General features: G+C 46.9%; 4 long non-coding RNA genes across 4 annotated transcripts; 3 read left to right on the top strand and 1 right to left on the bottom strand.

The window, feature by feature from the left end:
* Nucleotides 1-222: 222 nt before the first annotated feature.
* LOC135814795 (uncharacterized) lies at nt 223-3,676 on the top strand. Its single transcript, XR_010553219.1, has 3 exons — nt 223-384; nt 461-595; nt 3,171-3,676. It is a non-coding gene; the product is annotated as an uncharacterized LOC135814795 (long non-coding RNA).
* Nucleotides 3,677-3,896: 220 nt separating this feature from the next.
* Nucleotides 3,897-5,243, top strand: LOC135813644 (uncharacterized). Its single transcript, XR_010553065.1, has 3 exons — nt 3,897-4,284; nt 4,549-4,843; nt 4,990-5,243. It is a non-coding gene; the product is annotated as an uncharacterized LOC135813644 (long non-coding RNA).
* A 1,512-nt stretch (nt 5,244-6,755) lies between these two features.
* LOC135814793 (uncharacterized) lies at nt 6,756-17,147 on the top strand. Its single transcript, XR_010553217.1, has 2 exons — nt 6,756-7,315; nt 16,299-17,147. It is a non-coding gene; the product is annotated as an uncharacterized LOC135814793 (long non-coding RNA).
* A 1,503-nt stretch (nt 17,148-18,650) lies between these two features.
* Nucleotides 18,651-20,608, bottom strand: LOC135814794 (uncharacterized). Its single transcript, XR_010553218.1, has 2 exons — nt 20,496-20,608; nt 18,651-20,339 (listed from the first exon to the last, which is right to left on the bottom strand). It is a non-coding gene; the product is annotated as an uncharacterized LOC135814794 (long non-coding RNA).
* Between the last annotated feature and the right edge of the window lie 7,255 nt (nt 20,609-27,863).

The raw sequence follows: 27,863 nt of genomic DNA, 5'->3' as shown, positions 1-27,863 counted from the left end.
GGCCTGTGGGACTACCCTATTCAAAATTTAATAATTATAATAATAATAATAATAATGTGCGCGCGTCGACGGTATCTGTCGTCATCGCGTGGAAAGCATCTTCGAAATCACCATGGTCACCAACGAACGACGTCATTGAAATCATTTTCCGTCGCAAAAATATGCAGTGTTGTCTTCGAGCCAGAAGGATCGCGATATCGATCGATCGATCGGGTCTGCAGTGCAGAGGGGATCGGGAGCTGACAAAATCATTCCTTGCTGAGGTTGAGGAAGAAAAATCAAAAGTCTTGGTTCACGTTTGCGAGGAGAATGGCGTTGTCTTTGTCGCTTGCCCGCCGCAGCTTGGCCACTGGCCTCAAGAATACCCTGCGTGTGCGCAGCGCGGTAAGACTTTGCTCAAGATCCAAAAAACTGCGAGACACGGCTCCTAAACTACTTGGTTGCTTCGGTGTTATTACAGACCAGCAGTGTCACTGAGGCTGCCCGAGATCTGAATGCAGGCAAGGTTCCCACCTACGTATCCGCGTACAAGCATGGCAGAGTTCCCGAGAAGAATGACTGCCTAGCATTCAGAGAGCAAGCTCAAATTGAGATGGTAAGTACATTTAGATGCATGGTGGGGCTGATGCTTATTTTGAGTTGACTTTTATGTTCGTTGAAAAGCGGACCATTTTTCTTCTTCATGTATGCACATGTACCAGCAACTCGGTTAGGTAGCAGCGTTACTGCTGTATACCCGTACAGTGATGCACTTAGCGATTGCACTGGTTGTCTTGTGTGCGGGGGGAGGAGGTCATGACCACACATCACAAGATGGGAAATAATCAAATTGTTCGTAAATCCCTACCCAGTATGTAATCTACTGGAGCAGCAGCAGCTGCACATGAACTTTTAACAAGTGCACGGGCAGTGATCTTTACCATTTCGGACATTTGCTGTGTCCAAGATCATGGAGCACATCTTCATGAGAATCACCTGATATAATTGTGGCGCCTACATCAACCTGGCTTGGTGACTGTCCCTGGAATGCCGGAACATGTGCTACGGTGGTATTCGAGGATGGAGCGGGGCCATGCCCAGTGGGTTGTTTTGAAGTCATAAAGGCAACCAGTGACACTACACATGTACTGGATGAAGTAAACCGAAGGGTGACAGTGAACAGTGACACGTAGGCGTGTAAGACACACGTGCGCGCGCACACACACACACACACATGCACATGCACACACACACACACACGCGTATACGCACACACACACACACACACGTATACGCACACACACACAAGCACACACACATGCCTGCATACCCGCATATGTGTAGTCTTTATATAGTATTAAATAATCCAATAATAGTACACTAGAACACGGTGTCCTCCACCTTGTTTCATGCTCTCAGACCAACAACATATGTGTTGTACCACGAGAGCGCCCTGTCCCGCGAAAGGGCAATGCCTTGATTTCACGCCCAGGGAAGGGAAAGTCGTATGGCAGAGTGCAGCGAGTTTGTACGTTGTGAGAATCTTGGTGGACTAAGCTCACATTTAGCAATATTTTGGTGTGGGCCTCGTATCCGCTCGAAGGTAAACCGTGTACGGATTGACTGCACAGCGTGCAATGTGTGTACGAAGTACATGTCGTATGACCCACAGACAGTACACCACCAACGAAACGCGGCCACCTTTTTCGAAGCTTTGTCTTTGTAAATATGTCTGAGTTTCTCTTCTAGTTGGATGCATCTACACAGCTATCCCACTGCGTATAATTTGAGTGCAACACATACTTCTTACCAACCCAACACAGTTGCGTTTGTATAATGCGAAAGGCCTTACAAGATCATGTCATTCGTGGAAAGCCCTAAAAGGTGATGTCATTGGATTTATGCAAACAGTCCATTGGTGTACAGATGCTTGTGTTTATATTTCTTTTAGTGGCAATTTAGACTTAGTGTGGTCATGAATAGTGCTGGCTTCATGCACCGGACATTCAACTCTGTTGCCTTGTGCTGAGTCAGGAAATGTCTTCATACCTACAGTTGTGCTCGATGAAATCCGACCCAAAGTGCAAAACTGGCGCCCTGTACCAGTTGCGATTACATCATTGTGTTTGTACATGTGTACGTCCAGCCACATTAGTACCACTTCCAGGGCGTCAAGGGCCGTGCAGATTGAGGGCGCCAAAGGTGCACTCTGGGTCGGATTTCACCGAGCGCAACTGTACTTCCATGTGCTTGTACTATTTGAGGGCTACCCAGTAACCCTATCTGTGCATACCGCTACTGGGTCGGGTCCATGACATCACCTGGTTGATGCTCGCATGCCCTATGTGAGGTGGCGCATATTTCTCTTTTGCGCAAGCACTTGTCCACACCTCAAGCTAATGATTGTTTTTGCAAGAGTGCATAAACAAGAGTGGCACGGCTCCGCAGCTCGTCTAGTCCACGATGGATTTTTTTTGTTTGCGTCGCATTTTTTCAGAACCTGTGACGCATGTTGTAAATAGCAAGCACGAAGCTTGAGTGCCAGGCTTCACCACGAGTTTGCCGCGTTCAATTTTTTTGAAAGCTTTTTCTCCTGCGCTTGTAGCTGTTTAGGGGTCATCAGAGAAAATTGTTGTTGTCCCTGGATCGAACGTCGTTCATGGAGAGGGGGGGGGGGGCAGAATCGCAAGTCAACCGATACCTTACAGTCATGTACATGCATGTCCGGCATAGTAAGCTGCATTCATTTTGGACGGGGGAGGGAGACCGTGTATGAAATAAGCGATGTTCATTTCAGGTACAACAAAAACAACTTTTGCGACAACCCCTTATCGTACTTGTAGTGCAAGTTAGTTGAATGAAACCCGGCCACGTTCACGTGGCCACAGACTCGTAGCGCATGCCTCGTGCTGTATCACAGTATGACTCATGATCATGAGTCTTTCTTTTTTTTTAAGGAAAAATTTCACAGAAGCCTTCAGTTGCTACAGCTTCTACTTCTTTTTAGTCCGATTATGAATGGAATCAGAACGAATTTCATAATCTTCGAATACAAGTACAAATTAGAATGTAGGATTGCGGCATCTTTGTGTGCCATCGTATCCTGCACATGTCTGGTCCTCTTTCTCTTACTTCAACCCTCTTTCTCTCTCTCGCTCTCTCTCTCTCTCTCTCTCTCTCTCTCTCTCCAGGACTTGGTGAAGGCGCACGGTCTCCACGAGGCCTCCCCGTACAAGGGGTTCCAGAATTTTTATTGGTCCGTTTTTGCTGGTTGTGTCTTCATGTACATCGTCTGGTCTGTGTGGTTTATGAAGGAAATGCGTACTGACTACCTGACTGAGCTCCACAAAAAGCAACTGAACGCCAAGGCCAGAGGTGAATTCTAAACTATTGCGCTCTCTATCTCTCCTCTTCATCCGCTAGTCTCTCTATTGTGTATATACATACAATGTGGAGTAATTGTTGTTCACGCTAGTACTGGTATGTTATGTTCGGCTGTATTTCGTTATTTGCTTGCGGCCGGGAATTGGTTTTAAGCAACTGAGCGGTGACTTGCTTCGCTGCTACTTAGCCTGTGCGTGTGTGTGTGTGTGTGTGTGTATTCTCTTCACATCGCAATGCCCATGTGCATTTTCCAGCTTGAATTAATATTCATTAAGCCATTTGTGTGTAGGAAAGAAAAAACTTTTGAAGCTAAGTGTACGGACGGGCCTTGTGTATCGATTATAAGGCAATATGCTTATGCCAGTGGGTTATGTACTCTTGCTAGCACCCATCAAGTTTGGATGGCCAAAAATTCAAAATCTGATATGCAGCTTGTACTCCGAATGTCAAAAAAAACATGAAAATGGCCTTTCTGCGTGTACATGTAAAATGCACCTTACAAAGTAGACATTGGGCAGCCGTACCAGGGAGTCGTAAAATACCGGGAGGCGACACGAGATGCACAACCGCGTCGGATGATTGCCTCAGCTCGGGCACGAGTGCTGAGACCTCACGCGCTGCATGGCGAGGGACTTCCCATGAGGTCAAAGCGGCGCAGGTCATGCAAAAGGACGCGTTCGCTGTTTGGTCCAAAAAATTTGAAAACTCAATAAAATTATCCTGCACACAACGAATCCAGTGTCAGCAGTTCGTTTTGTTTTTCTAAGTAATAATACTTTGTGCCTTGGCCTTCGAAGTAAAGGATGATGGAGCTTGACAGAGATGACTGCCAAAGTGATGAGTCCACCGTGGAAGATGTAGATGACGCCACGTATTCACTTGGTGACCTGAGTTGTGGGGATGTTCAGCTGTGGGCTACAGGTGAGATTCTTTCGTTTGCATGTTTTTGTTTCTTCCTTGTGGACACGAATGTATAATCTGTAGCATACCTAAGTGCCCGAACTGACCCGATAAATTAGGTGGTCGACACCATCCTTTTCATCCTAGTCTGCCCACGATGCATTGTCTGTTCACTGTGACAGGATATTTATTGAAGTCCTGAAAATTTACTTGTGTACCTAGTATGTATCATCACCGTAGATGATGTAAACCTCCATCCTCAAACCATACTTTGTCTATGTGCAGATCGATGTAAGAGTGGTAGTGCCATCATGGTGTACAGGCCTATGGAAGGTGCAGTGATCCATGGAATTTGCAAACTGCTGACAATGAGACAGGCGAGTGTTACTGAGGCGACGGAGTCATTCCTGCATGTTATTATGACACGGTTACACAAGGCATCAGGTACTGCAAATCTGCTACGCCAGGAAGTGTGCCAGCTGAGTGAAGGCATGCAAGGGTGCTGATATTTCGCAAGCATGGCAACAAATGCTGTCCGTCATCGCAACAGCTATTCCCGAAGTGAAAATCAATTGTGAAGGTCAGTGCGTTTTGCATGCATGTTGGAAAAAATTGGCTTCTGACTAGGTATGCAGACTAGGTATGCAAACGCTGGCTTTTGAATACTAGTACAGTCTCTGCAACCACCAGTCCTTATATGTTGTCTTTTTCTTTTCTCTTCTTCAGATTTGGAAGTTACATCTGCAGTGCTAGCGAATCTGATAAGCTACCTGCATGCCACGGCTGCCGCTGCTATCAGGAAAGCGTCAATAGCACCATCCAAAGCTGCTGAAGCCATCCCCGAACCGGTGATTGACAATTTGTCTCACCTTGCTGAAAAGTACCATGGTGGTTGGTGCTTGGTGGCCGTGCGGCGTGAGCTGGAAGGAGCAAGGTGTCGCAACGACAACTTGCTGCAGCTTATACCTTTATTTGGCAAGGATGCCATGCCGTGACAAGCCTTCAGCCTTGTTTGGAGAATTCAGGTGGCCCGGCGTGGCTCGGAAGCTCTGTATAAGACACCATACGTCACAGATAAAAACAACTGAACCAGTGATATGTGAATTTTGCGCTTGTGTGTGTGTGTGTGTGTGTGTGTGTGTGTGTGTGTGTGTGTGCTTCTGTGATAAGTGGTATAAGCAGTCCACAGGGTATTCACCTTGAGTGCATTCGCCGATAGTGTGACTTTCGTCGCACAGAACCTTCTTCAGTTGGTCAGGTGACTCGCGTGGCTCGGAAGCTCTGTATAAGACAAAATACGACACAGATAAAAACAACTGAACCAGTGATATGTGAATTTTGCGCTTGTGTGTGCACGAGCATGCATGTGTGTGTGTGTGTGTGTGTGTGTGTGTGTATGTGTGCTTGTGTGTATGCTACTGTGATAAGCGGTACAAGCAGTATACAGGATATTGACGGGTATTCACCTTGAGTGCATCCCGCCGATAGTGTGACTTTCGTCGCAGAGAACTTTGCTCAGTCGGTGAGGCGACTCGGCCTTACGTTTCCTGAAGGCAATGTGTTCAGAACAGTTATGAACAGCTATGAACAGTTGAGAAATGACAAATATTGTTTGCAGTTCATGGGCCATATAGATGTGAAACACTTTGAATGCAGAAGAATGAGGATAGTGGCATCAAATACTGCATGGATTCTGTTTGATATGCTACTTTTTTTTCCCTTCCATGGAAAGGTGAGTACATCGTCGAACTTCATCTCGAAACTTCACACAAACCTAGAATGGAACTTGGACAACATGAAGGGGCCATGGGCATGGTGTGTTTAGTGGAGAACTATTCCGAAAACAGGGTGTCATTCGCATTGACTCAATTCAAATTTGAGTACATTTCGTGAATAACTTACCTTGACATTCCGTCGTCTCCAAAGCAGTGAACTTCCAAAAAATAAATAAAAGCCACGGCTCAACCTAAGGTAATGCGTGGTACGTATCAGAAACAACCAGCTTTCGCTCTGGAGATCCAGAATAGCCTCGAAGCATATAGCAAAAACAATTGAGAAAAAGAAGATGACGACGACGTTTCAATCACGCTTCAAATTTCGCGGGTCGAGTGCGGCAATCCTCGGATCGTGAAATGTGTGGCGTGTCGCCTCCCGGTATTTTACGACTCCCTGGCCGTACCAACACAGGGTTTTTTTACACCCTACCAGGGCCTGCTGGAGAGCCGGGTCACGCGCCCGGCTGGGGAACTGCACGACCTGGCTGGACAGATAACACCGGGTCCAGTCTGACCTGGCTGAAAAATGTCTCGAACTGACAATGGATTCCTAAAATACCGTTATTTTACGACTCGCGGACCCCATCTGGTATGTAATCAAGCACGCTCAGGAGGTCGTGATGGCTGAATCTTGCCCGAGCCTGCAGCCCAAGGGCCGTAGGCACGAAGGCTGCAGGAAAGGGCAAGATTCAGCCATCATGACAGAGCGTGCTTGATTTGATTTCTTACAGCGCGAAGCAACATAGAGTGAAACCTGTCTGAGGCTGTGTTTACATGAGAAATTTCAACCCGGGTCGAGTTCAGCCCGGGTTGAAAGTCTGTACGATAGACAAAAGAGGTGAGCGTTTATGTTGTGCGCGTTCTGTCGATTTGGAAAATCGATCGATTTTCTTGCGCGATCTGTCGATCGACAGATCGCGCAAGGATCGATCGATCGGAAAGCGGTGGCGAAACCATTCAAAACAAATCGATCGATTTGGAGCAGCTCCGAAACGTCGTACAGTGTATGTTTAGGACTTTGGTGAACAGCTTTTCAAATGAAAGAAACCAGTTACGGTACCTTTTCTGAGTGCAATCTTCTTCCCCAAATAATTCAAAAATCAGTTCCTTCCGAAAATTCCATCGTGCTGGACCTCGAAGCTGAACGTCATAAGCAAATAGTCAAGCCGTGTGTCGTCTGGATATGCAGTTGTTTGTCATAGCCAACATTCTTCTGGTCCGTTCGTCCTGCCATTTTCCTGACGATCGCAATGAATACGAGCAGCTCTCATGCTCAGGTTAGTGTTTATTGATCTGTCTCTGCACCCACTGCAAGGTATAATTTTTGTGATGCAGCCACTAGCCCATTGTGGAAGTAAGGGAATCACCCAGGTTCTTCGGATTCTCGTCCTGTCCGAAAAATCTCCACGTTTCAACTTCTCATCTTCCCCTCAGGCATGAGCTTGCATATTCATATTTTGTGTTTGCTTTGACAGTGCATTTCATAGGTATCGTTCAGACTTTTAGGGCCCTGTAAAATTGGTGTTTTCCTTCCCGACAGTGATAATAATCGCAATCTATAAAATACATGCGCAGTCATTCTATAGTGTGATAAAACACAAGTGTAACTGTAAGAAAAGAGAAAGAGAGAGGGTGAATAAAACAAACATATGTGCAAAATACAGTTACGGTGCTAAGGAAAGAATGTGGATGCCGTGACATGTTCTTTCTGAATGCATCGGTCTGGCTTACGCTTGTGAATGTAAACAGCATCTATGACTTTTAACTGATTGAAATTCTTTGCAAAACAAACAATACTACAATTGTAAACCGAGAATCATTATACGCCAAACGACACGGGTCACTGAACAATAAATGCTTAAACCCTGCCGTGTTCTTCTTCTCATCGCCAACCTCCCCTTCATCTTCATCCTACAGCGTAAAATGAGTGAGGTGTGGTTTGAGATATGGTTGTTTTTTTAGTTGCCGTGAGAGGGAGAGACAGAGAGAGAGAGAGACAGAGAGAGAGAGAGAGAGACAAAGACAAAGACAGACACACAGACAGAGAGAGAGAGAGAGGGAGAGAGTGAGGCTCTGTCGTTCTGGAGATGTGTTGGCGGTTTTCTCTTTCACCTCTCTTTTCTCTTTATAGTTTTTCACTAATTCGTCATTCAACCCAGAGCTGTGTTTGTTGGCTGGTCGACCACAGGATTTTGTGTGGGGTTGTTCTGGAGTGTCGGACTTTTGTTGTAGTGTGACTGTTACAGTCCTGAAACACATGCAGTAGACACACTACTATAAAATACACTAAAAATGTACAACATGCGCACATTTCCTGGATTGATCAGTGTGGATCGATGGCAATACAGTTGTAGTCTGTAAGCAAACAGCGCCATTTTGACTAGGTGAAGATAGGTTAACCGGTTATGTAACCGTTAAGAATACACGAACAGTTAACCATATGCATACAGGGGCGGATCCAGGGGGGTGCGAAGGGTGCAAATGAACCCGTCAGGATTTTTCCGAAAAAAAAAAAAAAGGTCAGGCCAGGCCAGGCCCAGGCTCGTTGCGCGGATCCGCGGATGATTTGTGTGCAATCACGTGATCAGGACGTCAGGACAACGATCGACAGACGACACTTTGGAAATGCTGCGCACCAAAGTAGAAGAGAAGCACAAGGAGTGGTACGAAGCTGTGCAGAAGGTTGCTGATGATGCTGGCATCGAGTTGAAGGCACCTCGCGCATGTGGGAGATCAGTCCATCGGGCCAACCCTACCGTACCAGGTGCATCAGCAGAGGACCACTTCCGCATCATCATCACCACGCCTTTACTTGATTGCCTTCTTCAAGAACTCCACGCTCGCTTCTCCGATGCCCGGAGCGCAGCAGCGTCTGGTCTTGTGGCAGTCCCAGCTGTCATGAAGAAGACAACAGATTGGAAGGCCTCCCTGAAACGCTTCATCGACCAGTACAGCGAAGACATGCCAGCATCTTCATCTATTACGTCCGAGCTCGACAACTGGTGGGTGAAGTGGAGCCGCGTGGGTGAAGACTCTCTGCCCTCCACTGTTCAAGCCGCACTCCAACAGTGTTGCAAGCACACTTTCCCCAACATCTTCGCCACACTAGCCATTCTAGCTGTGATGCCGATCACGTCTTGCGAGTGTGAGCGAAGCGTGTCGGCCCTGCGTCTCCTTAAGACCTACCTCAGGAGTACAATGGGACAGAGTAGACTAACCGGGCTAGCTCTACTCCACATCCGCTACGACTTGGCTGTTGATGTCACTGACATCGTCGACATGTTCGCCCTCAAGCACCCACGGAAGATGAGGATGACCAACATTCTCCAGGATGCGGAGTGAGGAATGGAACAGCCGCCCTGAATTCTGACTAGAGTTGACATTGTGTATATAGCATGTACATAGCATAATCTGTGTCTGACTGAGAATCATACCGGTAACAGTCGTAAATTACTTGTAAATTTTGACATTCAATGTGTAACTAATCATACTACTCATCTTGGTGCTATGTGTAATTATGACAGTAACACACACATAACATACTATGTCTTTGGTTTACTACTGCAAAAGAAAATATGTAAGTTTCATCCTCGCACCCCTCAGCTTTGGGGTCTGGATCCGCCCCTGGCATATGGGTTAATCGGTTATTTTCTTTCAATGTCCGCTGTACATAATATACGTGACAGCATGTGCGTACCCTGTCAGTACTGTGCACAATGGATGTACGGCGTGTATCTCCCTCATCTCTGGGGTTGCTCCCCATATTAGTGATGCTTGCGTATGCTCATGATGAGGTTGAGTTGATTAAATGACAAGGTGATGGTGCAATCCGAAGCCCAATGGAGCATACAAAATATTAAAATATGTTGAACCTTTCGTTCAGAAAGTAGTGGACATTCACGCAACTGCATTGTAAATATAAAGGGGGTTTGTCAACTGGCAACCGCTCTATTTAGTTGTTATTCACTCTTTGTTGAACCTGCTCTGGAAAACTGAGCAAAATATAATATGCATCCACTATACATATTGTAAACAGTTTCGTCTGAGACAAAAATGCGATAATACTCATAATACTCATAAAGTATACTTGTGAAGACAAAAACTTTCAAGACGTTTGTAATGAGCCTGAAATGTGTCCTTTTATGAGTATTATACATATTGTAGTGTTTGTTTTGGCAGTGCGTGAGGTCATGGTACCATGGATACATGGATTTACAGTCATGTACAGCAATGGTACATGAATACAGGCTACATGTACAGTTTATCTCTTATAGGTTGTAGCAAGAGTAGATAAACAAGAGTGTGCAACTCTGGATCTCTTCTGCACAATCTGCACATACCCCTGCCTGTGGCAGCATTTTTTGTAGACGTCACCTTTTTTCAGAAAAACGCGCATTTTGACGCAGAACAGTGTGAGAGCACGTACTGGGCACCGACCTTGTAATGTAAAGCCCGGCCAAGTGCACGATGCAAACTTTCCAAAAGACCCGCAGCGCATGCGTCATAGAAAAGATTACGTCAACAAAAAATTCCGCCACGGGCCAACCCATCCCGGAGTTGCACACTCTTGTTTATCTACTCTTGGTTCTAGCCTATAACCTTTTGGTTAACCGCAGCCCTAACTTTGACATTATATGGTTTATATTATGTGCCCAACTCGCTATAACATGGACCTCTCTAAAGCATAACACTTGCCGTACCCCAGAGAATATATAGTGAGGTCTCGCCTGTAAGATGAAGTGTGATACCTAGTTATTGCATACATGTACATGTAGGTGTGAACATCATTATAATTGAATTCACGAATCAATTTCATTTCTTGGAGCTGACTGCTTTAATGTCCTCCTCGAATCCCTTCGCACTTTTCCAGTTCATTTCAAATGAAGTTGCAGGAACTCAATGAATACCTTGGGCACCATCTAAGGCTGCGTATACACGACAACGCTGGGGGTGAAAGCGCAACTAAATCCTTTCGGATGCATAGACGGGTTGCCAAAGTCGCCTCCGGGGATCCGTTCCCGAGGTGGCTCTGGAGAACACGGATGTTTGAATCGATTTTTCGGGGCAGAGCGACAAGTTGTTTTTCCTTTTTAACTTTAGACGTATGTTTCCTTCCCTTTGGTACAGTTATTTGTAGCAACCGGGGATGGGTCAGAATGATCACTGTTGTGCTGTGGGTTGCTCGACAAGGAGAGTGAAAGGAAAGAAGATCAAATTTCATTTTCTCCCTCGTAAGCCGACAGTGCGAGCCATTTGGCTCACAAGAATCAATAGAAAGGATCTGGTGCCATCCAAGGACACTTGCTTGTGCTACAAGCATTTCCACAACGGGGAGAAATCCAAGGACCAGCCATATCCGGTATACTTCTCTCACAAGTCGTATCCTTTGTGTAGGAAAGCTCCAGAAAAGAGACCGTTGAGAAAATGTCCGAAGTCTAAGCCCAAAAAAGCCAATGCCAATGCCAAGAAACCAAGTCTTGCTGCTGCTGCTGCTGCTGAGACTGATAGTTTTGCTGATGCCACCAGTGGTACGGAGACCGATCCGGCCAGTGCTACGGATGCTGATGCCACCAGTACTGCAGAGGCTGATACTTCCAGTGCTACGGTGGCTGATACCGCCGGTGCTATGGAGGCTCATGCGACCAGTGACCAGTGCTGAATGCGCTGCCGCTGCCAGTATAGGCAGCCCTGCCGCTGTTCCCCTTGTGGCTGAGGCAGTTGGTATGGATGTTGCTGCTGAAGCCAGTACTCTTGGCACTAGTGCAAGTTCTACTTCTGACCCCCACGAGATTGGCGCTGCTGTTAGCATTGTTGACGGCAACACGGGCAGTCACAACGTGAATGGTGGAACTACCGGTATTGAGGAGCAGCTTGAACTGTGCAAAGAAGAGAATGCACGTCTCAGAGCAGAGAAAGCTGAGCTTGAGGCTATTGCTAGTAAGCCGTGCAAACCAGGCTGGGTACTGGAGTCTGATGACACCGTGCACTACTACACTGGTCTTCCTTCTGTTAAGGTATTTCACTCTCTGTTGGATTTGATATTGCCTCACCTCAACCAGAAAGTAAAATCTGGACGTCCACGCCAGCTGCAGCCCGCCGATGAATTTCTTCTTGTGCTGATGCGTCTCCGGCTTGGCTTGCAGATAGAGGACCTTCAACACCGTTTCAGGCTGAAAGCAAAGTCCAGGGCAAGTAAAATTATAAAGAAATGGATTCCACTTCTGGCTTGCGCATTCAAGCCCCTGCTCGTGTGGCCGTCTCGTAGACGTGTGCTGCAGTGCATGCCAGCTGCTTTCAAGGCGCAGCAGACATACAAGAATGTACGTATTATTCTGGACTGTGCCGAGTTCGAGATGGAGGCACCATCATCTCTGTCTCTGAACACCATGACGTACTCCAGCTACAAAGGCAGAAACACCGTGAAGGTGCTTTTCGGTGTCACCCCAGATGGCTTCGTCTCCTTTGTTTCACGAGCATACCCCGGGTCAATATCCGACAACTCCATTACGATAAAGTCAGGAATTCTTGACATGCTCAGTCCAGGAGATGATATCATGGCTGACAAAGGCTTCACTTTGTCCAATTCGGAGCTCCAGCCGCGTGGGCTGAGAGTTGTCGTGCCACCGTTTCGTTGTGGAGCTGTGCAATTCTCAACACAAGAGGTTGAGACAACCAAGGTCATCGCCAACCTCCGCATTGTGGTAGAAAACTGCATCATGCGCACACGCTATTGCAGGTTCCTCCGGAACCGAATTCCGGTGTCGTCTGTGCGGACTGCTTCAGACATTGTCCTCATTTGTGCCGTGCTTGCAAATCTCCGACCACCAATACGCTGATTGGGTTTAGGTGGGAGCCATTCTATGTTCTACATGTTCTTTACGCCATGTAACAGTGTGAATTGGCGCGAGTGTGTGAGGACCGGTGAATGCGAGTATTCCGCCCTGTACCTCTTCGTTGTTGTGTTGCCCACGCTTCTCACCTGTTACAGGCTTATAAGCTTCTTTTTACCAGGCGTGGGCCATCCCCTGAATTCATAGGTGCCAAACATTCTTTTTTCTTTAGTTTTCTTTCTTATGATTTCTTTTTTTCTTTTTCTTTTTACCAGGCGTGGGCCATCCCCTGAATTCATAGGTGCCAAACATTCTTTTTTCTTTCTTTTTCTTTTTACCAGGCGTGGGCCATCCCCTGAATTCATAGGTGCCAACTCTTTTGGACTGTGACTGCAGATGCACATTTCGCGCGAAGTCTTTATACAGTAACAAGTGTTACGGTGTACTTCAAAGTTGTTCTTTAAAAACTAAATGCTGTGCTGCTCTATGCCTTTATGCTGAATGCTGAAACCGCTGAAGTAATTGTCTTGAGTCAAGGTGGGGTTAGCCAATAGTCTCGAGGTCAACAGAAGTTGCAGACCGAAAGAAAACTTGGCATGGCTAGAAAATATATACAAGAACACTGCGTAGATGTGCGGAACTGGAATGAGAACTGTCCATCTAGCTGACTTGTGCATGGCCGGGATACACAATTTCCCGAGCAAGATGCTGGCTGAAGAAGGTCCGTAGCTTCCCCTCACATTCATTCCAGAAATCGGGATTGAAGCTTATCCGTTGCACGAACAGGTCACCTGATGCTGCCATACAGGCAAAGTCACACCACACGCGGCCAGCACACGCCATTTGACCTTGCACTTGGTAGTGGTAATTGTGATTTTGCTTGAGGCGGAGCTTGCCGTTGATGTCCTCCAGGCAGAAGTTTGACTTCTTCAAGCTGTCAACTAGATTGCCATTGACACTTGAGAGGTATTTCACCTCTAGCAGCCCAGAGGAAGGCTCACACGACCAATCAGACACGAGTCGGTCAGGGCTGGCAGCAAGGTATCCTTCTTCTGGGTGAATATGGAGACCAGTCTCTGATATGTCCACCAACTCCTCTTGCTCCTGCTTGAAGGCAGCATACCGCTTGACAACGACTGGTTCCTTCATGCGGCCTTGCGCCAGTGATGTTACGTGCACGGGCGGATCAGTATAAAGCAGCTGCTTGACTAGGGATGACATATACCCAGAACGGCGCTTGCAAATGAGGCCAAATTTTGATGCCGTCAATCTGCATATTCGTTCCGTGTACCATGTCTCTGACTGATGCTGCTGGCTGGTGCTGTGGCAAACTTGCTCTCGCTCAGCTTCATTTAGACTAAGTGCCGTTGACAGTAGCTCACACCAAGAATCAATATCAGCAGGCGTCGGTGGCACTGCAGCACTATTGATCACGTCAAACACGACACCAAGATACTGAGGCAGACGAATTGGCCTTGGGCGAGCACTGGCGTAAAGACTCTCCACGAGCTGAGGCACAGCAGCAGGGAGGATGCTACTATCAGGTATGCTACTGTCAGGATTTCCACTCTCATCGTCAGAGGAGGAGTGGCCGGGTCGGAAATATCGTAGAAGGACCATGGATTGCTGCGAATCTACCAAGTCCGCATGCAGCTTGATATGCAAGGGGAAAGTGTCCAAAGTTGGCAAAATCTTACTCTTGTCTACGGGCTCTACAGAACTATCAGGCTTTACAGGGGTGAAATTCTTGTCCTCAACAACTTTCTGAAAATCCAGCCGCTCCATAGGCAATGTTGGATCAATGTGCCGGGTAGGTATCCCCCACTGCCTAGGTAACGACGTTCTGGACACATCCGGCTCCGAAGTACTGCTGCTCCCAGGTGCACCACCATCCAAAGAGTTAAGGAAAGCTCCAGCTGCACAAAGGTAGTGAAAAATAGCACACTGGTGACTACACTTACCTAGCCCAGCTGTACATTTGCAGGTGTTCTGCAGCAGGTCGAAGTTAGTGCAGTTGATGGCCAGGAACACCTTGTGTTTTTTATCCTTCGTCTGGCTTGCCCAACAAAATGCACTGACTACAGCATCATTATCCGCTTCAGACAATGATATTGTCACAGCATGAACAAAACCCTCCTTTGCAAACTTCTGCCCTCTCTTGAACGTTCTACCACTACCAAAAATTCTCTTTATAGTTCCAATCGTCAAACCTTTGAAAGGTTTCAGAGAGTCAAACGGCAGATCCATGCGACTATCCACACTATCGCTGCTACTACTACAAGTCCTACTCTATTCCTACACTACCACTAGAAGTCGGCAGCAACAAACAACTACCATGTACCAATACACTAAAAGGAAGGAAACGCAAGTCATGCCACAAGCAAAACAAAACACACAAACACATCAATCCATGTGTCTCTTTGCCCCGAAAAATCGATTCCGAGCTCCGCGGTCTCCAGGGCTATCTCGGGTACGGATCTCCGGAGGCGACTTTGGCAACCTGTCTATGGTTCATTTACACGGTACGCGGAGCAAAACGTAATAGTTGTACACCAAAGCGGAAGAGAACCAAAACGCTGGCCAAGGTGGAAGAATTTGAAAACGGAAATGTTCTGCCGGATAAATTTGGGTGTGTAAACAGTCGAAACGGTCTGCTGGCCTCGTTTCCGTCACGTTTGTTCCGTTTTCGGCCGTTCACACGGATCCGACAATAAAACTCTTTTTTTTTTACAATTTTCGTCATGTGACGAGTGCTGGTGTGTGGCCTGTTTTCGATTATTCCTTGAGTGTGATTGGTGCTTCCACGACAACACTCGGCACATGACGAACTTTTGCGGATCCTTTGCTCCCGTGTAGACGCGAGAAAACGATACAAACCGAGACCACCTCGGATCAGCTTTGATCGTGTAAACGCACGAAAATGAAAAAAGAAATGCGGGACTGAAAACGGAAAATGGCCGTGCGTTGTCGTGTTAACGCAGCCTCAGAAGACATTAGGCCCAGTTGGGAATGTTCCTGTATAATAAGAACATTACACTGTAATAGGAAGTGCAGGTGCCTTGAATGTACAGTCCTGCTCAATGAAATCCAGTCGTGTCACTCAAGTTTGCGCCTTGCACCATTTCGCAGCCCAGTGTTCGCAGGTCTAGGGCTGCGCAACGCCCGGTACTTGAGTGACGCGACTTGATTTCAGGATTTCATTGGGCAGCACTGTACGAAGGCAATTCTCCCATACAAACAGCATGGTGCTGCTGACAAGATGAGATTCACTAAAGTGGACTTTCTTTAGAGGATGGCTCAGCTTTTGTATACTTCTGTAGCGTCGTTCCCATGCCATGAATTTAATGATGAAATTCGTTCGCGAAACCAAGAGGCTTACATCACCTTACTATGATTGTACCTTCACTTTCTTTTACCTTTTTTCATGCAGGATTCTGAAAGCTAGAGGAATCCCACTAGCCCCAAGCACTGAGCTCGCGGCTTCCAGCCACGAATCAGGCATGGTGTATCACGACATCTATATGTTTTGCATCCATTTGATTACTAGTACCGTAAAGTACCGCCAGAGCGCCCCACTATCTCGTCCTTTCGTGGTCGTATTGTGTAGATGGTCTCCCGTCTGTAGGTCATACGACACGAACTTCGTACACATATTGCACGTTGTGCAGACAATCCGTACCTTCGAGCGGACACGAGCTCCACACAAAAACCTTCCTCTGACGTTAGTACACCATACACACTTCGTTGCATTCTGCCGTACGATTTTCCTTTCCCTGGACCCTGGCTGTAAAATCAAGGTGGGGCACTCTCGCGAGACGGGGCGCTCTGGCGGTACTTTACGGTATACCATTCACACATAACATGATCTCGCTGTGCCCATGGTGCACTGTAGACTCAACATCCCGCTTTAAAGTAAGCTTCACAATCACACGTTAATGCTCCTAACATGTTATCTCGCACTTGATGGCATTACTCTATTTCTGCCTTTAGTATTACTTGTAGACTCTACACTATCGCTCATCGCGTATTTGACTCTACTCTTTTTCACTGCTATTATTATGCTACGTTGATGCTCAATGTTAATATTGTGTGAGTCAAGTGTGCGCCCAGTGCCAGTTGACAGCCCAGTGTTCACAGCTGCACAACGTTCCGCACGGCATTCACTCGCTTCATTGGACTTCATTGAGCACCACTGTAGTATTCTGTGTTGGTTGATCAGCCCTTCTAGTGACGACTCCTGTCTGTCACTCTGTCTTGAAAGGGACTTTTCGGCTTTGTACTGCATGACCATTGTGTGTGGACTCACGAGTTACTTGGAGTACAATTCACTATAAACTTCACTATAGTAAAGCCTGCCCTGACAAGACGCCCTTGGTGCAGCGGAAACTGTCCTGATGTGACAGGACCCCGCTTGATCCAGGAATGCACTTTCGATCCACAGCACTTTGGTGCATGAAATTTTGTCCGGTAAATACAGGATTCCGCTTGGTACAGGGTCCGGCAAACACGGGTTTTACTGCAATCCAATTTCCCAATGCATACGTTTCATTGCATATGCTTCAATTGTATTTTGTGTGTACTTTGGGGGGGGGGGGCTGGGAAAGTCTACGTTTTGTGAAGCCGCTGCGACCGGCGACAATTATGTACATGACATTGAGGAGATTATTTGAAAAATAATCCCCGCGGCGCGGACATATCCTGTTAGGCATATGCATAAGTTTCATGCATGTTTGGTATGTGGATAAAGAAATGGAGCAGAATTCGAGGAATTGCCCGCCATAAGGTTTGTATGGTTCTGCCAATTTCACAGCTTTTCGAGCAGAATCTCCCACCTTTTCGAGCATTATCCGCACACCCCTATATCCTGTTTAGACGACACTTTCGGGTGATCAGCATGAACCGATGTGAACGGAACACTGAACATGGATATTACCAAGAGGGGTTATGTACTCTTGATATTACGGTGAAGCCTAACAATTTGTGGCATTTAACATACAGAAAATGATGCTGATTTTCATACATGTATTATAACATTATGGGAATATCGCAGTGAATCTTCAAAGCACTAGGTGGTCTGCACTCTACAATGTGACCTGTGCGATTATATCGGTAAATAATGTCTGCCTGTTCCGAGCCACCAATCGCACCAAAGAACAAGGAGCAGCAAAATAGAAAACAGACTACATGTATGTCCAGTATTATACCCACATCATGGTAAATAGCCGTACCCGGAACATTGAGATAATTATAACGTTACCGTAAAAGCCCGTGTATAGGTCCCGGGTGTATATAATAGCAGGCTCGATTTCCTGGGCGTATGCAAGGGCACGTGCGTTATTTTGGAACCGGGTGTATACTTTAATAGAATTAAAATATTGAAACTCTTCTCTTACTCAATGGCTGGATCCATTTCATCTTGTAGCTAAGCATGCACATTATAATACATGCACAGTATCCCTACTTCAATGAACCAGAAACAGTGTTCTCGTTCGGAAGAGCGATCCTATAAACCACATCCATCCATCAACATAACAGTAAGTACAGTCACCTTCGCTAATAACGACTGCGGATATAACGACAATTCGCGAATAACGACAGAATTTCCATGCCCAGAGCAAAGTCCCATCCCAGTGTAATACATATAATGAGACTTCGGGTATAACGACACTTCACGAATAAGGACACCTTTTTGATGCCCTGCCGAGTGTCGTTATAAGCGAAGTTGACTGTATTGAGTGTCGGTTCCTGTACTGGTCCATGCACCGAGCAGAATAATAAGTGATCCAGTGTTCATTATATAATTCCTTTGTTTGTTGAGGGAATGGAAAGGGGCCAGTCCGACGAAAAAAAATCAGGGCTGCAACGGGTAGGGGTTTGGTCGGGTAGCGGGCTCGGGTATTTTTGTCAAGTCGACGGAATAGCGCGAGCTCCAGTGTGGGGAGCAAACCCTTTCGTAATAATTATCGCCAAAGTCGCAACCATTATTTCTAGGGCTCAAACGGTTAGTCCGATTAACTGGTTGCAGACCGGTTACGAAGAATTAACGGTTAACCGATAAAGATAACGGTTACGCAGTAACTTTTCAGTCAATTTTTCATGTATCAGGTCGTTGCAAAGTATGCACTTTCGCAGCCTGTCGCACGCGTACGCAATTTCTGGGCTGTCAACTCGGTCATATCTGGTCTCTTCGTGTGAGAGTATGTATGAATGAGCATGCAAGAGAATGTACATATGTGCGTTGTACTGAATAGGGTACATTTTTTGAATGAGTATAGTCAAATAAACGGTTAAAAAAGAGTCCGCAGGATTGCCATGGCTTATAGGTTATAACCGTTAAACCGACCGTTAGCTTAGCAGTTAACCGTTCGGGGCAAAACCGTGACCGTTTGAGCCCTAATTATTTCGTACTACTATTATAGGTATTCAATAGAAACAGTTGCAAAATCCTTTAGATGAGCATGTCACAACAAAGCGTTCTGACATGCGCATCCTCAAAAATAGTCATGATCGGCTCCTCATCAAATGTCAAAATAAGCAATGATGAATGGCTGAAAGACGACATTCACGAGCTAGGTAACGTGTCACAGAGCTCAGAAATGTATAAATTCAGGGGTATAGTACCAATCAATCTGCCAGAGCTGCGGTAGAAAGATGTGGGATAGGCCAAAAATTGACCAAAAGAGTCTATCCAATTCCAGCATACCTGCCTGCACATCATCACATCAAGAGCCATTTGGCTCGTAGGTGACCTCTTTTTGGCCTCCTTGATGATTACTGATCCTCTTCTTCAATCTTCTTCACTTCCTCTTTGACTTTTCCGTCACTTCCCTCAAGTTCCCAGCTCTTCCTGGTTGTATGTCAATGGTGTTGTGAGGTGCAGCGCAGAAACGCGATGCTATCTGGTTTCAATGTTCAGCCGGATTCTACATTTATTCTCCAAGAGCGTGTTCAATCATGAGCATTATAGGTGAAGCCAAGTCGGAAACCCAGCCTTCCCTGGTGGCCCACTCTCCAAGGATAGGGCAATAAACGTACTATCAGATGTATGATGCATATGCAGGGCGCAGTCATGTTGACTCCATCATACGTGACGATGATGCCACGCGGTTCAGTGCAGCACGGCCACGTCCGTACATTGCCTCGGGCTCAGGCCCGGCGTAGCGTTTCATATGTCTGCTACTGAAATGATCTTGGAAAACATGATCACAGGTTTAAGAGAATCACGTAGCCACCACAGGTCTTCGTATAAATAGGCCGTTGGACATTGACAACTGTGCAAAGCTTCAATAGCGGCCCGGGTGATGAATTCTGCCCATACTAATACAGGCCTGTTGATTTCCCATTTGCAAATGAATTTCTCAGACGTGAATGGACGTCTTCTCACCACACATAGTGAAATACCAAGGCAAATATCACGCTTGGCCTGGTCGCTGATTACGATGGGATGTGGACTGGTACAGCTGACAGCATGCTGATTCGATCACAAATTGCAGAAATTACTCATTATTAATTTTTACAAACGAAATCCAGTCATCTATATCTCCCACTCAATGTCTGACGCCGAAAAAAGAGAGAGAGAGAGACTGAGAGTACGTAGAACTAGTGTTGACATCACTTTAGTACTTACTCAAGTCACATCAAAATCCTTATCAGCGGGCTCCAGGCTGTGGAACGCCTCCAGTGGGTCTGAATGTTCGACAACGTCAACCATTACTTCTTCAAAGAATCGTCATCTACTGTTTACTGAGTGGTGTGCGGCCAGTTGCAGTCGCCAAGTACTCGTACCAGTGCGAGTACTGATTACGATGATGCCGTTCACAAGGGAGTAGTAAAATACCTACTCCGCGCCCAGCTCACAATCGATCGATTTGGTTTCTTTTTTTTGTTGCGCGATCGATCGATTTTGCGCGATCGATCGATCGTTGCGCGATCTGTCGATCGACAGATGGACAGATCGCGCAGCAAAATCGATCGATGTGGCAGATCCATAGATGGCGCACAACATTTACATGAAGACAGTTGACCCGGATCAAATACTGATATGCCGCCAAAAGTCCACTTCTACACTCTATCTACAGTCCTGCATGGTCACGTGAATCCGTTCGCGCGAAATTTGCATCTGCAGTGCTGTTCAAACCTGGCGCGAGATACGCACAGAAGTACGTTTGTACGATTTTCTTCACCCGGGTTGGTTTCAACCCTCCCCTTGGGGGGAGGGTTGAAATCAACCCGGGGCGAAATTTCAACCCGGGTCAAGCGCAATGCGTCATGTAAACGCGCCATTCACTTTGTGCACATGGCGGGTTGAAATCTGACCCGGGTCGAACTCAACCCGGGTTGAAACGCCTCATGTAAACACAGCCTAAGGCGACCCCTCTCAAGGGACGAGAAAAAGTGGTCGCCGTGGCCAGGTGGTCGTCTTATCCAGGTTCAGTGGGTCACGTGGCCATATCCACATGTGATACATCATTTTGATCAGTGCACACACCTATGATAATATATATGCTACTCTAGCACGACTCAGATCATGTGCCTGGGCCATGGGGTCGCCGGTCCTCAGACCTGTCAAATGTCGTGCATGCACCATGTACATCTACACTTCCTGCACTGATGGGTAGATCTACCATGCCTGGTGCACCATGCAATGCATACATAATCATTTACATGACTAGCACTGTGCAACGCGGTCGCGGGTGGGTGGTCGCCTTATCCGAGGTGTTTTGAATGTGAATGCGTCCGTGACAAGGAAAAGTGGTCGCCATTACAGGTTTTACTGTATTAGCAAGAGTCCATAAACGTTTATGCACTCTTGATGTTAGGCCACACGTTTTTATTTCTATGTTTCTCGTCACCTGAAAATCTAAAAACGTATGCGAGGGGTGGAAAAAAATGAAAAATGACCGAAAAATAAAAAAGTTTATTAGACCTTTGTTCACACTAAAATCCACCAATACACCATGCAAAATAGCATCCATAGTTAGCAACTAGTATGTGGTAGGAGCTTCTGTCACAATCTGTGCATGTGCAGCTAGATTGCGCACAAAATATGCCATCCTTGCATCATGTGTCGCGCAGGCCAGGCCACAATAGAGAGGTTCCGCACTACGTAAAGTTGAGCAACTTTAGGGACCATCGCAAAAGTTCGCAGAAGCCCCCGAAACGAAGACCGTGAGTTTCGGGCCTGACCCCCCTCCCTCCCCCCTCAAACGAAACGACATTCACAATATGGGCTTCATTATTTCACTTGGATGCTGCACACATAATAATTATTATAATACCGTAAAGTACCGCCAGAGCGCCCCATCTCGCGAGAGCGCCCCACCTTGATTTTACAGCCAAGGGAAGAAAATCGTATGGCAGAATGCTACTAAGTTTGTACGATGTGAGAACCTTCGTGTACTAAGGTCACACTTGGTATGCTTTTATGTGAAGCTCGAAGGTAAACTGGGTACGGATTGACTGCACAATGTGCAAAGTTTGTACAAGGTCCGTGTCGTATGACCTACAGACAGTAATCCACCTCCACAAGGCGGCCACGAAAGGACGAGATGGTGGGGCGCTCTGGCGGTACTTTACGGTAATTATACTACACAGCAGGGGTTCATAAACCCTATCATATCATCGGCCTATGAACCCCTGCTACTACTAGTGCTGGGTTATGTACTCTTGGTGCTAGTACTAGCAAGAGTCCATAAACCACGCGTTTTATGGACTCTTGGTACTAGACTACACACAGTGTACAGGCAGCCAGCTACGCGACACGCGCATGACTACGCGTCCTGACAAGCGATCTACGCCGGCTGTGATGGCATGCTAATCTATATCAGCTCCTACATGTCGTCAATACTTTTTTGAATTGAAGCCCGGTTTGCGATTTTCGACACGACTCCCTCCCCCCCAAACGTATGCTCTTCGTTTCAGGGGCTTCTGCGAACTTTTGCGATGGTCCCTTACGTTAGTGGGCGGGAAAAACCCGTGAATTCGCGAGTTTGCACTCCACTTACGGAAAGTTGTCTACGGAGAGTACGTAGATAGGGCTCTGATAACGTAGCTGGTCCGTAAGGGTTGGTTCACATATCGCCGGTACGCGCCGGGAGTCACCGGCGGTGGGCTTCTTGCAACCTCTCCCGGCGCATTCCGATTGTGTGAACCAGTGCAGTCGTAACAAAATCATACGGTAAAATATCGCAAGGGACCGCCGGCAAAGTTGGACAGTGCCCAACTCTTGCGATCTGCCCCGGCGCCGATCCCGTACGATTTTGACCAAAAGTGGTTTGTGAACCGTTCGCGCCGGTGATCGCCGGCTTCCGGGAGCCAGACTTTGTCAAAATATCAAACCAATACTTGTCCTAAATTTTCCTAAATTGAAGCTAGAGAGGAGGTCCGTTCGCCATTCTTGTAGTCGCTTCAAGGCGGCAAATAAGTCAGGATACCAGCCCGTCCTTCTCGGATGATCTGCTAGACCATTGTGCAACTTATGAGACAAATACAATTGAAACAAATATAAAATTATAATGGATACATTGGCAAGTTCTTGTGACTTCATCAACGTTTGCAAGCATAATTTCGACACAATCGCTTACTAGACTGCAATAAAATGTGTAGAAGTAGTTTCATGATCTCCAGTAAAAGGTAGCACCGAGTGGCCATCACCGACAGACCTTGAACTACTGAAGAAACAAAGAATTCAAGCTTCAATTGGCAAACCTGTCGTAGCATTTTGGCACATTCTGTACTACTTTGTAGTAGATTTGGTACTCGAACCGTAGGCGCAACGGATCGGGAGCTGGCTCACCGCCGATGTCTTGCGGCGCCGATTTTGCTTATGTGAACCAACCCTAAGTGGATTGGGGTACAAATTTATGACTCTCTCCCCAGGTCGATCTGGTCGTACACTGCCGTGTTCGGAGTTGCCAAGGGCAGCTACGTGATTTGAAAACTCCGTATGGCGGAACCCAGATGCGCATGCAGTTTACGTAAGACTTTCCGTAGATCGACTACGTTTTTTACTAACGTAATTACGTTATGCGGAACCTCTCTATTATGTACATGTGCGTGAGTGTGCTGGTCCCCACATGCACAGTCAGTGCAGCACAGTTTTTTCTTCTTTTTTTCTTCCAGACTCCTGAATCGTATGCGCGCGGGTGACGAGAAACATAGAAATAAAAACGTGTGGCCTTAGGGAAGGTCAAAGGTCGAAAGGTCGACAAATTATTCCCGAGATGACGTCAAACGGCCCTAACATTCCTGAAATGACGTCAAACGGTCCTGAAACTCCCGAAATGACGTCAAACGGTCCTGATGGCCTGATTATGCCCGCGGCGGGAAGATCGCCTATTGGCCATGGCCCCGGCAACGATCACGTGTCGTGTAAGAATTGCAAATCTAGCGCAATCGTACACTCTACAAGCGACAGAAACTCGGCTAGGGTCAACTGGTTCGAGCGCGATCTGGCCAGCTGCGAGCAGGAAGTCAGGACATTCAAAGTCGATGGGGGCAGGCAGTCAAAAGCGGTGCGAAGAGAAAAAGAACTCACGCTTTGTCGTTTACCTTCTACGTTTGCGGACTTTGATAGTTCGCCTTGTTCTCTAAAATTTCCGATTTCTGGTAATAAATTCGCCTTTCTGTTTTCCTGCGTTTGAGCAGGCTTTTTGGTTGTTTTCTGCCGGATGATCTGACCCGGCTTGACCCGCTGGCCTGCATGCGCCAGGTACACACTGACCGGGCTGTGTTGAATGTCTAGAGCAGGCCCTACACTTTATACTGAAGGAGTAACAGTACTTAACCAACAGTATGCGACTGTTATCTCTTTTCTGCGGGAGAGGCGCGTGGCGTGCTGCCCTAATTACGTAGCGTACCATATTTTCCGGTGTGTTAGCCGCACCCCCCCCCCCCCCTATTTCCGGCCCAAAATTCGTATATTTTTTGACATTCTGAGTATAAGCTGCATATCAGATTTTTAATTTTTTGCCATCCAAACTTAATGATGGGTGCTAGCAAGAGTACATAACCAAGAGTGTGCAACTCGACGGTCCCCCAGCCCCAGCCCACGGCGGAATTTTTGGCGGCTGTTTGGGTCACTGCTGGGGTGGGAGGGCAATTACATGTATATCCGGAAGAACTGGGACTTTCCTATGCTCCCCTCTTTCTCTTGGCCCCCAACTCTAGGATATGATTTTTTTGTAATTTATTTATTTCTGGAGTCCCCCGAGGCTCACACGCATACATCATTGACACAACATGAATGAGGCATATAGAGAGAGGTGACAGTGAAAAGGAATACGAAAAACAGAGAAGATGTGGAGACGGAATACCGGTACATAACGAGTGTTTGACCCGGGACACAGCCCTACGGTTCATAATACCAGTAATTATGGCCGCAAGAGCAGAACTCTACCAACCAACCAAGGGAGAGAGGGACTCGGGCCGGGGGAAGTAATATAATTATTCCCGTAGCTATGCAGAAGACGTTACTTCAGTAACGTCTGGCGCTAGCCAGGGTCCACACAGCTTTAATTTGGTGTTTGTTTGTGTGTTTGTTTGTTTGTGTCACGCCTGGCGCTATCCTGTATCTATCCCGTACTGTACCGTACCAGCAAAGACAGCTGGCCACAATATTTTTGTTTGTTTCTGCCATCGACATGCCTGGCGCTATCCCGTACCTGTCCCGTACCATCAAGAGTACGGTACCATCAAGAGAATGAGTATATATGCGAAGTGTATGGGGGGAATGCATTCAGTGCAGTAACATTAAATTTTGTGTGGATTTGTGTGCGAGGCCGAGATCCCACTAGCAGGCTGGCTGGGCCGCCTGTCGACCAGCCCGGAAATCGCATGTAGGCCGATAGCATAATAACAAGAGTACATAACCCCCCAGAGTGTGCAACGCCTGATCCAGCTCTGCATAGGGTCTTGGTCGAGCGGAATCGGATCTTTGCGTCATAATACCGTACACATCCGAGGGGACCCCGGGAAGTCGCGGGTACTCTTGGATCAAAAACAATGGTGCCCTGCCTCGAGACCGGCCTTGCGCTGGTGTGAAGTGTACGCATGACATCAGAAGATCCGATTCCGCTCGACCAAGACCCTACACAGAGCTGGATCGGCGTTGCACACTTTGGGGGGTTATGTAATAATTATAACGTATATACAGTTTGTTTTGTTTGTTTCTTTTATTTGAATTCCTTTAGAGCACAGGCAATTCTACCTTCTCACCAGAGGAAAAACCTCCGGTTCCTGCTAAGAACGAATATAATATTATGAGAGAAGGAAATATGTAAAAGAATCATAACATGATAATTCCAAAGCACAAAGTTTGTATATAATTCAAATGGGTGTTTGTATGTGTAAGCATGCAGTGAAGAAAACACCGAGAAAACATGCAGTAATGTTTAGGGATGCCGAGCAAGTTGGTTACAAATTACAATTAATTCTGTTCAGAGCCAGTTTAAAGGCAACCGCCGCACTGTGGAGGCGAATATCGCTGGGAAGGGCATTCCAAAGAGTGCTTCCCACAAATGTCAATGACTGACGACCGGAAGGTCCAGGAAGGAAAGGCACTTGCAGTACCCGCTGCTCCTGTCCTCGAGTAATTCGGCGATCATCCCGGGATGCTTGACCTGTGTTAGCCATCAACTGAAAGTAGGCGCAGAAAAGAGGACTTGCAAGATCATGTAGGCAACGGAAAACAAAAAACAAAACCTTGTAGTTAAAAATGTGAGTTAGGGATCGAATAGATAAGCGCACGAGGAGGGGGGCTGTGGATGCACGGCTGGAGAGTCGGAAAATTGCACGAATTCCGGATTTGCTGGATTTGATTAAACGACTCTGCAGCTGCTGTGTCAGCGACGGGAAGAATGCATTGGATGCGTACGTTAGTCGTGCTTGCACAATGCCAATGTACCAAAGTCTGCGGGCTCTTATGGGCAGAGATCGCCCATGGCGCCATAGCTGGCTGATGGCGACTGACGCCTTCTGCACAACACTGGAGACAGGTGGCTGCCAGGATAGCTGGTCATCAATGGTTACGCCAAGGTATTTGGCAGTGGAGGTAACAGTTAAGGCTTGATCCTTACATTTCACGACTGGTATGTCGCCAGTGAGTCCCCGAGGTTGAATTACCATGACTTGGGTTTTGCGGGTGTTCAGCAGAAGCCCAATTTCGGAGAGCCAGTCAGACAGACGTGTCACAGCTGTAGTCAACGTCTTGCAAACAGTGTCCAGATCTGAATCAGAATAATCTAGGATGATGTCGTCCGCGAACTCCTGATGAACAACAATGCAAGGTATGACGTCGGAAATGTCACTCGTGTAAAGGACAAAGAGAAGCGGCCCAAGAACACTGCCTTGGGGCACACCTCTTGAGCATGGGACTGCATCAGAGAGAGCCTCACACATCTTGACACGCTGAGTACGACCAGACAGATAGCTAGCCAACCATAACAATACTCTGCCATTGACTCCCAGGGTGAATAGTTTATCAATCAGACGTTGATGTTGGACACGGTCAAACGCTTTTGACATGTCAACCATCACTATACCTGTGTATTTTCGCTCTTGTTTGGCCAACAGCCAACGGTTGGCGGCTAGAACTAATGCATCTTCGGTAGAGTGCATTTTCCTGTAGGCAAACTGACTGCTAGGTAATATGCTATGTTGCGTGAGGTATGCTGTGAGTTGCTTCTTTGCAAAGAACTCCAAAATCCGGGACAGAATAGGGAGCAATGACACTGGTCTATAGTTAGTAGGGGATGTTGCATCGCCACTCTTGAACAGTGGACTAATGTGTGATGTTTTAAAACACACTGGCACAGTACCTGATGTCAAGGATGCATTGACTAGGGTGGTAAATGGAGGTGCCAGGACATCTGAACACTGCTGCAGTACAATTCCAGGAATGTTGACACTCCCAGATGCTTTGTGAGGACTCACAGTTTGCAAGCATTGTGCAACATCAGACACGCTTACCGGCTGAAATGTTGAGAAGCTAGATGCA

This window comes from Sycon ciliatum, chromosome 4, assembly GCF_964019385.1.
Source record: "Sycon ciliatum chromosome 4, ocSycCili1.1, whole genome shotgun sequence".
Taxonomy (NCBI): domain Eukaryota; kingdom Metazoa; phylum Porifera; class Calcarea; order Leucosolenida; family Sycettidae; genus Sycon; species Sycon ciliatum.
The sequence above is the reverse complement of the archived record's forward strand: the minus strand, read 5'-3'. Positions and strand labels throughout refer to the sequence as shown.